Source organism: Anas platyrhynchos, chromosome 3 (assembly GCF_047663525.1).
Source record: "Anas platyrhynchos isolate ZD024472 breed Pekin duck chromosome 3, IASCAAS_PekinDuck_T2T, whole genome shotgun sequence".
NCBI lineage: Eukaryota > Metazoa > Chordata > Aves > Anseriformes > Anatidae > Anas > Anas platyrhynchos.
The window spans coordinates 23,511,698-23,524,376 of NC_092589.1; positions in this window are offsets into that span (position 1 = coordinate 23,511,698).

Below are 12,679 nucleotides of genomic sequence, written 5' to 3' on the forward strand. Positions count from 1 at the left end.
TTAATAAAGAGGTGAAAACAAAGAGTAAGGAGGAAAGACTATGAGACCATGTCCCTCCTGGTACAAGAACAGCAGTTAGTATGGTTGTGAGTGCCTCACAGACCTGCTCAACACTGCAGCTCTCCTGGTACACTGCTGGAGGACCAGCCCTGGGAGGCAATAGTGTGGTGTTACAGGTCTCACTGTGTGCAAGGTTTATGTACACATATACAGAATTATAGGTGTAACAGGGACTGGCAGCAAGGACAGAAAATTCTGGCTTTAAACAAGAGCAAGACATTTTTGTTTGCAAAATATTGGTGAATAATAAATACAGAAGCCCCTGGAAGCCATTCTCAGATGCTTTCCAGGGGACCATTATTCTTCTGGAAAGAGGAAACCCCAACACTTAGGAAGGTGTGGATTGGTAGCAGAATGGAGCTTCACTGACAGGATGATTCACCTCACCTTTGACCACCAGTTTCAGTTTTTCTATGAATCATTATTATTAATTATTAGTGAATCAAGAACTAGCCATACGTTGATAACTAAGGTACATGAGTCAAGGTGAAACTTAACTTTGACCATGATCCAAGATCAATCAGGATTTTACATCCGCTGTGCTTCAGATTAGACTTCTACTGAGACTTCAGGATATTGTGGTACTGATTCTCTTCTGATTTATTCCAGCATGAACCACAATTAATTAGTTATCAATTAATTCAATCATCATCATGTTGATTAGCAACATCAACATGAAGCCAGTGCAAGTAAGAGAAGATTTAGCTCAGTGCAATGTTTATCAGGCTTGCATCTCTGGCCTACGTCAAGGCAAAGAGAGCGACACTGAAGGCCTTGCTGTTACATCACAGCTCAGGAGACTGTATTGATCTTTGAGTCTAAAGGTGGAGAAGGGCTGACTCAGCCCTTACTTTCCACACCTCAGTGACCTCCCACTTAATTCCAGTATTTTACTGGCATCTCACCTTTCCCTGAGGGATTTGGTACATGGTTTGGGATGGGGTGAAATGGTATCAGTCACCTTCCATTCTCTAGAAATAAACCCAAAGTCTAAGCAGGCTGCTTTAAATGCTTTAAAGTGAGTGCCAAACTGGACCCTGACTGGAGGGCAGCAGGGTATGTGGTGATACAGGTTCCTTCCTTATTCAGCAGAAGCCTATTTAGCACCATTCCATAAAAACAATGTTGCTGAGTGTTGCAGTATGATAAATCATGCATTCCAGCATAAGTAGAGGAAGCTGTTGAATTCCCACCCACAATGTCAGCACGTTCCCTGACCTTATTTGTAAATCTAAAACTATGTCTATACTGCTCACAATGATCAAGGAAACATGGTTCTAATTGTCAGGGCTGCAAACCCAGCACATAAAAGAAGATTGTGGCCAAATTGTCTTAGAATAGGGAGGCAAGAGAGAAGGTGAAAAAGGAAACTGGGAATAGGATGGGGAAACTGCAGAGGATAAAAAACTTGCTGGTCAAGCAGACTTAAAAAAGCAGAGGGATGAAGACTAGGACCTGATAATGGGGATGTGGAACAACAACAACAAAAAAAAAAAAAAAAAAAAAAAAAAGCAAGCATGGAAACATTTAAAAGAGATTGTGTCCAATAGGAGCAAGAAAAGTGTTAGAAAGGCATTCAACAGTTAGAAACAGTTAGAGCCTGAAAAGATGAGAAAGAAGGAACGCTCATCTATATGAGGATGAAAGGGAATGTATTATATCAAGTGCAGAGGGATAAACACATCAGATCCCATGTGTCCTGTGGTTTTCTGCTAATTTGAATCAGGCCCAGACAGATGCATGTGTAACCACTAAGATAACAATGGGCTGGTGTGGCCTCACCTTGAGTACTGTGTGCAGTTCTGGGCACCACAGTACAAAAAGGACATGAAACTGTTGGAGAGTGTCCAGAGAAGGGCTACAAAGATGGTGAAGGTCCCAGAGGGAAAGACGTATGTGGAGCGGCTGAGGTCACTGGGCCTGTTCAGGCTAGAAAAGAGGAGGCTGAGGGGGGACCTCATCATGGCCTACAGCTTGCTCACGGGGGAATGGAGGGGCAGGCACTGATCTTTAGTAGCAAGCAACAGGACCTGAGGGAATGGTGTCAAGCTGCCACAGGGGAGGTTCAGGCTGGATATCAGGAAAAGGTTCTTCACCAAGAGGTTGGTCATGCACTGGAACAGCCTCCCCAGGCATATGGTCATGGCACTAGACCTGTCAGAGTTTAAGAAGCATTTGGACTGTGCTGTTAGTCATATGGTCTGAATTTTGGGGTAGACCTGTGTGGTGCCAGGAGTTGGACTCAATGATCCTTGTGGGTCCCTTCCAACTCGGGATATTCTACGATTCTATGAACAATGATACCATAACCCATTCTGATTTTTTTTTTTTTTTTTTTGAGTAAAAACTAAGGTGTCATTCAGTTTATATTAAATTAGCTTATTTCACTCTGGGTCACAAGTGCCTGACTGAAAATACAGAGCAAGTATGGAGCAGGTCATTGGGGAGCACCTTTGAAGTACCACCCAATACTGCCAGGGAATTCCCACATAAAGTCTAGGTTTCTCTTACTAAGTAGCCTATGATCAGAAAAACAAGTCTGACAGAAGCTGTCAAAAGCCAATACTCTGCTGTTTCTTGCTGCCTCCCTTAATTTGTCTTGGTGTGAAGACCCAGCTCTTCAGATGGAAGCCTGTTCTTGTGATAGTCAAGTGGACCCACACAATGTGAGTCTTCCTGACTCCTTGCTGCCTCCTCACAGTGATACTATCTGTACCAGTCCTTCCTATACTAAAAAGAGGAGAAACAAAGCCTTTTGTAGTTTAGAAGCCCTGCAGCCTACACAAAACACCTTCCTAGTATTACTCTGACTTGTAAGGACTAAGCTGCCACTTGTTTCAACAAGTTCAGCTTCAACAAATGAAATCAAAGAAGAGAAGGAAGTCATCAGAGAACTGCTGCACTTAATTTTAAGGTGGCTTTTTCCCCTCCCACCTTTGGAGAAGCTTTCCAACTTTAGTGTAGTTGTTTGCCTTGTTGGTACTCTTTGCTATCATACTGGAACCCACTATTTGACTACAAAGCTCAAGGCCCATTCAAAGCTCCCAGCAGCAGCAGCACTGTGTTTGGGATTTCCAGCCCCACGTGTGCAGTCCAAAACCTGGAATCAGTTACAGAAATCCTGCAGCATGAACGACAAGGTACATTTTCCAAATGGCAGGCTAAATAGACCAAGTAGTTTATTAAGAACCCCATATAGTCTAAAATAAATGTTTAAGTTGTTCTGTGTATAACATTCAAGCTCAGCAGATTTCTGGCTACATGGTGTGGTAAACAGATAATAAATAAGGGAACTTGTTCATACAGATTATAAAATCCTTCATAACACAGAACCTATACTTGCAGACAAATCCCATTCAGCATTCAGTAAAGGCTGTTTCCTGGCTGCTTTTGTTTGTCTTTCACTTAAAACTTCATGCAATATTTCCTGAAATACATTAATTGAATTGTATGTACAAAACAAAGTCTACAGAAGGGCATAATCCCTTGACTGCCACAGGCCTGGGACCAAGGACCAAACAAATGGATTCCTGATGCAACAGGTGAAGCACATAGCTCGACACAGGTGGCAGCTACCAAGACTGAAAGCCACACTGAGCACTCCTATCTGAGAGCTGAAGAGTAGACTCATGAACTTAGTCTTTGCACTAAACCTAAGCCATTTACATAATAACTGATGTCAGTGAGTTCAATGATTAAAATATATCTACATGCATAAATTCTGATGTGCTAACTTGTAACTGGACTCAACATCACAAAGTCTGAAGTCAAGATGTAGCAACCAAGAAACAAAAGTTATGCATGCTTCTGAGACCCCTTTCACCGTAATAAGACTAACTACTCAAACCAAACCCTGCTAAAAGCAAAATTCACATCAAAAACAAACAAAACCCCCCTAATTAACAGGAAGCTTGAGAACTTTGTCTGTGTTTTAAACTCTTCAGGCTCAAAAGTGCCATTCATGTTATGTTTACAGTATGTCTGGCAAAACAGGGTTCTGAGCTTCACTAGTTCTCAGGTGCTTTCCTAATAAAGGAACATTTCACAATACTGCATGCAATAAATTGTAGGACATTTCTATAAGAGTTAATGTTTTTAAATGTTTGCTCCTTAGTACACATTCAAACAAATTCAGAGAGTTTCTTAACAATGCTCAGCTGCACAAACAAAATTTGGCCTTTCTAATATAGTCTTATCAGTGAAAGCCCAGAGGTGGGGGGGAAAAAAGGAAAAAAAAAAAAAAAAAAGAGAGAGAGGATGAAGGTATTGGTTTAGTCAGGCAAAATAAGCAGCAGTGATGACTGTCAGAGTGGAGGTTCGTATAGTTCAGTTCTGCAGCACTTACAATAACCCTTGGTCTCAGAGAAGGCAGAATCACTGGTCTTTCAGATCAGCAGAACTTCTTTTTTAAGTAATCAGAGGGAAAGGTTAAGTGTCTGGAACCTTTACTCAAAATCTGTTTGACTTTTTTCTTTAAAATGTATAACAGCAGACAAATTAGTCACATTTGTTTAATCATTCATACAAGAAAAGTTGCCTATCTCAAGGGAAGTGCCCTTGTAATCACTTCGGTAAATACAGTTGTATTAATCTGGTATAGGATAACAGGTTCAAAGTTGTAAACCCTGGAAATCTTTTACTATATGAAATGTTATTATAAGCACTAACTCATTGTGTCTGCTTGTTATCATGACAACAGCAGTTCCCTAGAGGTCAGGAGGTTTATGCTAAGGTGCATATACTTCAGAGTGCTGAGTAAAGAGCACATGTAAATCTCTATTGTAACTGAACCCCAAACACCTGCTTTCCTTTCCCCCCACAGATACATTTCACTGATATTGAGACACACACAGATGCATCCTTCTTGATTTGTATTCATCCCAAGCTCCCTAAAATGTCTTGAGACAATCACAGATTGGAAGGACTTTCTGTACTTGATCGAGTGCTGCTGCTGGGATGCAGCTGGCTGAGGTGGAAAAGGGGCAGAGGAACTGTCTGTGTGTAAGTCAGCTTCCTTGCAGCCCCAGCTGAGGGCCAAGTTCTTCCTGTACTCCTGAATTTTCATGACTCCCATTTTTGAGGTTTCACAGGTATTTTCTTAACAAGCATTATTGCAGACTGTCTGTATTGATCACCTTCTCCAAATGGCTTGCAACCAGTCAACATTGACTTTTCATTTCTTGTTGTTATTATTATTACTAAAACACACTTCTCCTTGGTGGTGGTAACTGGGCTCAAGCTTTTAATGTCCAACCTCCAGCTCTAGATATAAAACTGAAACACAGATGTGTCAAGAGCAAGTTCATGCTTGAGCTGATTGCTCGTTTAAGCCCTAGACTTAGCTGTGCATCTCCCTTTTCAATTTTTCCAACTCAAAGCAGACAGAGAGCAAGTGCTGGGTGGTAAGCAGAACAGGCACAGCTGCTGCAGTGCCAGCACAAGAGAGATGGGCAGCCCTGGACAGATGGGCAAGGGATAAAGGAGATTAAGGAGGTGCTGGGTTACAAGGGGAAAGAAATCTGAGGAGAGCAAGGGGAAGGAAAATAACCAAAGGATCAGGTGGGCCAGAGCTGGGAGCTCTCAGATAGAGTCAGGGTGGAGCAGGGAGCAGCAGGCTTGAGGAAGGGTGATAACAACATGTTGGCTTATGGGAGTTGTCAACAGCCAAAAGAAAAGTGCAGCTGGAGTGACTACCCACTGGACCAAGTAGCAAGAGAACTTCTCTTGGAGGACTGACAATTGCCAGCACTTGGCCAGCCACAATCTTTTTCTTTTTCCCCAGGCATGTCCAGCTAACATCTCAAGACAATTTTTAGCTCCTCTCCACCCAGATCAACCAGAGCAGTGAAAATTAGTGTGAACCTCATGAATCAATTGGTCCTCTTTCAAAATGATAGAGGGATGTAACAGATAGAAGGCATCAGGGATATTCCCAGCAAGCTGTATCTGTATCCCACTGGGACTCAAGTAAAAACTCTTATTTGTTGAATGGTGATGGATACGCTCACATGTATGGTGGTATATGTGTGTGTGTGTAAGCAGAAATATATGCATGTGTACAAGTGCGTGCCATAAAATAATGAGGTTTCTCCATCAGACCCTCCCTGCTGACTCCCTTTCAGACTGCTGCTGGCACTTACTGTGGAAACAACCTCCATCCTGCGAGAGACACGCTCCACTCCTCTCACAGCTCACCATCCCCAGGCCACCTTTGCCGCAACTTTCTGCTGTGTGTGTGTGTCCCATGCCAAGAAGGCTACCCTCAGCCCTGCTGGCTTCACAGACAGCACAGGCAAGCTGCCGAGCTCCCGGGCCGAGCGAATGAGCCCTCTGAAAGAGCTCTGTGAGCAAGACTCTTTTTTGTTCCCCTCAGCCTCCTGTGGCTGCTGTCTCACGCGATTGCTCTTTGGCCAGGACACAGAGTGCTCAAGAGAGCCAGTATTTGTCTTTCAGAAGGAAACATAACATAAATGCTAGTTGGGGGTTGAAAATATAACATAATTCGGGGAAGCCTTTGTCTTCTGCCAGAAATAGTATGTATTTCAGAAAGCTGAAAGAACAATGAGGACAGCAGTGTTTGGGTCTGCTGGAAGACACCAGCCTTGCTCCCCAAAATCACCCGTTTGTTGGAGAAGCTGTACCCTGCTTTGCAACCAGGAGGTGGAGTTTCTGGGTCCGTGAATGTAAGGAGCTGGTTGGTTAAGACTGGATTTAATATTTTGGGCACTGGGGATGCAAACTGCAAACAAAAAAATGCTCACATCTGAAGACAATAGGAATTAAGAGAAAAAATAAGGGAAATTGTTAAAAAAAAAAAAAAAAAAAAAAAAACGCGCTTTGACAGTCTCTCCGTTTTGTGTCAAAACCATCATCAGTAAGACAATGTATGCACCACTGCCCACTTCTGGACGGACTCAGAAACAGTGCCTGAAAAGAGCTGATACTCAGGGAATGGGGTGTGTGGGGCTCTGACATGGAGAAGGTAGAGGGCTGGGGAGCAGCTTCTCAAGGCACTCTGCACAGGCTCACTGTTATTTCAGCGACCCTGCAGTTCTTCTTGCACCATGACTTATCAACCCAGACAATTTAGGGCTGCCCATTTTCACTGTTAGAAATGACATAATGCCAGAGATGTTTACTAGCAGAAGGGTGATCCCCAGCTAGTATTGTGTCCAAAATCATTTTGGTGCAAATGCTGCACCTCTGTTTGAAGCACAAGAGCTGCAGGGATGGATGGTGTAATTTGTCATGGGGCAAATCCTGTACATTGCTGGCCTCTTACGCCAGACTATGCCATAAGAAAACATTTTCTGTTAAAATGGGCAAGTGAAGGAAACTGGCCTATACAGAAAGGATGACATCCCTTTTTCACATGTCATTTTTAAAGAGAAATTGCTATTTAAAACAATTTCTGCAAGATTTCACAACATCATTTGGTTTGCTGATTTGCAGTAGCCTGGTGTGCTTTATGTTTCAAAACTTGAGGGATCTCATCCACACCAGATACTTCTTACAAGATTTATTTTTAATATTTACACTGGAAAAGAAAAAAGAAAAAAAAAGTTTGCTTTCTTTATCTTTAATTTTGCCATCCTTTAACCACTGAACTTGCTGTATACTAGGCTGTGGACCTCTTCTGCCATTTCAATAACTTGTATAAGGTCTTCATGCTTTCATTTTGCCATACATCCTCCAAAGCCTCATGCCATCATTCTGTTCCCATCTCTCCACAATGAGGTGGGCAGCAGTGTGTGGCCAGCCAAATACAGAGCCTTCTAAAAATGGGTGGACAGTTTAAATAAATATAAAAAATGTGCTGGGACTGGAAGCAGGTAAAGCAAAGTGCAGTGCCATATCGAACGTGCCACTTGCCTTGCACTTCTTGTTTTCAGAGCCCTGCAAGCAGCTGCAGTGATAGCGTTATCTGCTGAGTGCATTGCTGATCCCAGCAGCCTTTCCCCTCCCAGCCCGCCCTGCACTGACACAGCACAGCATAGGCGTGGAGAGAGGAAGCCCTTCAGCCCCACTGGCTACCAGAACTGTTCACGTCCTAAGAAACCACCACCTATTTCATCTCCTTTGGGTTCTGCAGCTACTGCTACCTTGCAATACACAGCAGAGGCTCAGCGCCCGAGGGCCACATCAATATTAGTAAATTAAACAGTGCCTGGGGGTGTTTCCAGGCACTGAACCATGACCATCTGCATTAGTAAGCTGTTCAAACATTTCATGGTCTGTGCCAACTAGCACTCTCCCAAACAGTTCCAGGGCACAGTCCAGAGTCAAGGACCTTTTTGTAATTGGCCATTATCACACAGCCACCCCCTTTGAAGTGGACAATATGCAAGCTACGCCATGCTGCTATATTTAATGTACTATTATAGAAGTAGTCAATAATGCTTCACTATTATAGAAGCAGTTGATAATACTTCACTCTTACAGAAGCAGGCGATAATACTTCATGGTCATTCAAATGCCTGCTATGTCTATAAATCAAGATACGTGTTTCCTTCATCAGACATTTGCTATCTCACTGAAGAAGAAAAAAAATCCCATCAGCGCAAGGGACCACACTTCCGTGGCATTGAAGTTTCACCACACTTTAACAGAGACAAGGACAGCCACGTAGTAGCAGGGCTGTTCTAGCAACTTCCAGACTTCACTGGAGAGTTCATGGTGAGCACTACAACCATGCATCTCCACCTAAAATTTTATAGCAAAATAACTCTCTGGTGGTAAAATGCAGTTAGGACTCAACAATCAATTCCATCTTTGCATCAAAAGGCAAAGCTGGTGTCCCTGAAGAGACAGAGGCTGATTCTTCTCTACTAGACACCTCATTCACACCTCTCAACATTTCACTGCACATCTCCTGTCCTCAGATTGATTGAACCTTCACCTTGCCCTAACTAGAAGAATTAGCAACTTCATCCTAACTATGTTCTAAGTTTGAAAGAGATCTTAAGAGACGCTTCATCTTCCCCTTGTGACCACTATTATTTCCCCACTTCCTACCATGGCCTTGGACCAGATCAGGACTCCATTAGATCATAAAGAATTTGTACCCAGCTGTGGGGAACCCATAGCAGTCTCTTAAAATATTCTTAGACAGGGATGTGTCTAAAACCACATGTGAAAGTCCAACAAACTGTAATTGTAAATATACATTAAAACCTGAAAGCATAAGCAATCACTTGGATGAAACCATACAGATTGCGGATATTTTTAGGAATATTTTCATATAACTTTTTAAAATTGTAACCTATTATGTCCAGCCCAAAATCTTCATTCTTCTGTGGGTTCCTGAAGGACAGGAAAATATCAAAAAGCAGCAGCCCTACAACACAGAAAGTATCTTCTGCTCCAGGAGGACAAAGATAGAGAATAAGGGCCTCTGTGTAGACAAGACCTTGAGTTCCAAGGGCCTTATGCAGACTGTGCAGCACGGAAACTGTCCATTAAATGCCAGGGTTAAAACTGCACATTCCACAACCATAGCCCTTGCTCTTCTTGCCTGAAAACGGTGGGGTTTTTTTCAGCCTTTATTAATATAAGCATAACCTTATCTCTTTGAAGAGAAATCCTAGGATCACTCAGGCAGTGTTGATGCAATGGTTTTCATCAACCACCAACAAGAGTTAGGTTAACAACAGAAAACAAATGTTGAGGGTTTAATTGATTTTTCCTTGAATGTATAGATTTTAATTTTACAGATTTGAGTTAGTGTCCTCCAAACCACTAGTGCTCTACCAGCTACAGGCTGAGGGACATTAACTAAGCTTATACAACTTGCCAAGCACTACCACTCCCTTCAAACCTTCCCTTATTAAAATAAAAAAAAAAAAAAAAAAAACTGTGTAGCTACCTGGACAACTGAAGAATCAGACATTGTCAGGTAGGCCCCAGGCAGCAGATGACAACACTGATGCTAAGGAGAGGGAAGACACTCCTTATTGCTACTAGACAAACAATGTGTTTATTTAAAAATGCAATTTATTTACAACACATTCAAACTTTATTTAAAAAAAAAAAAAACTGTACATAAAATTCAGTTTTCTACTAACAGTTAATAGAACCACAGTGAGATTTACAATTCATTGATTCAGCAATCATGGAAATTACATTTTGGCACATTATTAAAATCACATCGTGAACAGAAATGCTGAAGTAAGTTTTAAGCAACATAACTCCATAAATGTAACAACTTCATAGAGTGACATCCTCACATCAAGGTGTCACCGTTTAAATAAAGTATTTAACACAAAGTGCTTCCACTGTACAGCAGAGTAAATACTAAAACCTATAGAAATCTTCATAGTATTTGGATTACTTTTCCAGAAACATCCCTTTTATCTGCTTTCTAACAAGCAATCCAAACTTTCCCTTAAGGTGTTAAGGAATGACCCCCCTGACTTCATTATACCTTCTGAGGTTAAGAAACCAACTTTCTTTAAAAAGGTGGTTCAGGGGGAGTGTGGTGGAATTTAAATATATTGAGTCCCAATCTGTAGACAACACTTCTATGCTGAAGAAAGGACATTAGATAATCCCATCCACAGACCTTGGCCTCAGAATAAAAGGGTGCATTCAGGAAGGTAAGCATTATAATAGAGAACGGAAGGGGGGAAAGTGTGGGAAGAACTGAACAAGGTAAACAATTGGTTTGCAATGGTAAAGTACATCACACAGCAAGAACAGACAGTGGGGGGACTTGAATAAAAATGGAGTGGAAAAGAAAAAGCCAGTACATAAAAGAGGTATTTGTAAATTGTGTTACATATCCATGACCAGAAGGATAGCAAAACTGATCTGCTTTTATTGAAGAAGAAAAAAAGAAAAAAATAAAGAACATTTGGAGGAAGGAAAAAATGGCTGGACTAAAAATCAGTATCTCAAAGGACACAAGGAAATCAACTCAAAACTTGGCAAAACAAAGACAATACTGCTTTAAAAAGACCAAAGTTATATTTTCTTTTTTACACAGAAGAGCAAAGGCAAGATCTGCACTTTGTTGCTGAAGAACGAATTAACAACTGAATTTACACATTTGGTTAAAGAACATATGACAAGGTGACAAAAGTTTGAATTCACTTTAAACGAGGCCCACAGTTGATGAAGGCCAGTAAACCGTTTTTGCATACAATGTCATGTATGCATACATGTTAATTTATTCCAGATTTAACTCTTGTTCCAGAACTATCTGCCAAGGCTAGCACATTTTGTTGCCATACAATTAAGTCACTTGTGTCCCCCAGATCCACAACCTGCTATATATAAGCTAGTCAGCTGTTTGAAAAATCACCTGTGTTTTAAGCACATTTCCTTTGCTAAAGGACGTGGAGGAGGGCGGAAATCACTGCAAGAAAATCTGACTGCAGTAACAGTGAACTCAGAAGGGAGTACTTGAAGGGGACAGGGTAGCACAATCAACTTGCAACAGTCAGAAACTTTACATTACTGAATTGGAGGGGAAAAAAAGCAATTACGTTAAAGAGGCCAGAAAGGAGAATTTATGACAATGCAATATGCTCCAAGACTGAATTTAGAATAAGTGCCACAGGTAAGTGCAAATACTGAAGCATACTGTATTTCAAAATGAGGTAAGCATACTTCAGGAGAATTGGAAGAGATGCTAACAACTGAAGGGAAATTAGCCAACACAAGATAGACACTTATTGGAATGATGTCTTCTATGAAAGTAGAAAGGGACCACCCAGCAGAGCTAGTTGTCGCACATTTAAAACAGGACAAAAATATTCCATTGCAGGGCTCAACGACAGGCCAGGATATTCAGTCAAAAACCCTATCTGGATACCCTGAAAGCCCCTACATAGAAAATGCAAGGTTCATCTCATCAGTAACATAGCTCTGCTGGTTTTGCTTGCTAATAAAGCATTTTTTAACTTAGCCTGTTTTCTAGACCTGAAGATTTCTATATTCCCTGGTATTTTCCTATTTATTCACAGACAACAATTACAGTACGTTCAACCAGACATGAAAGTTCAAGAATGTTACTTCATTGTGTTTTCAGGTTACACCACTTTTAAAAACTTAAAAAAATAGATAACCACTGTTTTTACAAACACCGGAAGGATAGAGAAAAAGATAGTCCATTTTATCAAATACCCCAATATTACACATATTCTTTTTCTCTAATTCCAGGGTAAAACAATACTGACACTCCATCTTTCAACCATTAAGTAAAAGGTGTATATAAAAAGATTACCTGATTTAAGACACAAATGCATAATTATGAAAGGGTGCTTGTTTTAGAGGATATCTTGGAGGTAAGTTCCTGCACAGACTTTGTTGTTATTTGGGGAAAATTCTACTCCAGTTCTCAGAAAACAAGCAAACCTATAAATACATTTGTTATTTGGATCTACACTCCTCCATTTAAACATCACAGTAGATGAAAATAAGTACAAAAAGAGCAGAAGCATGAGCTTACTTCATGCCACACACTTTAAAAGGACAGAGCAGTTCTTGAAATGTTTCCTGATTTACATTAATTTGTGCAACAAATGCAAAGCAAAATCCTGCTGCTGCTAACAGAACCAAACACACTGGAGGATTAAGTTTTTAATGTTATTAACAAATAGTTTAATTTATATAATAC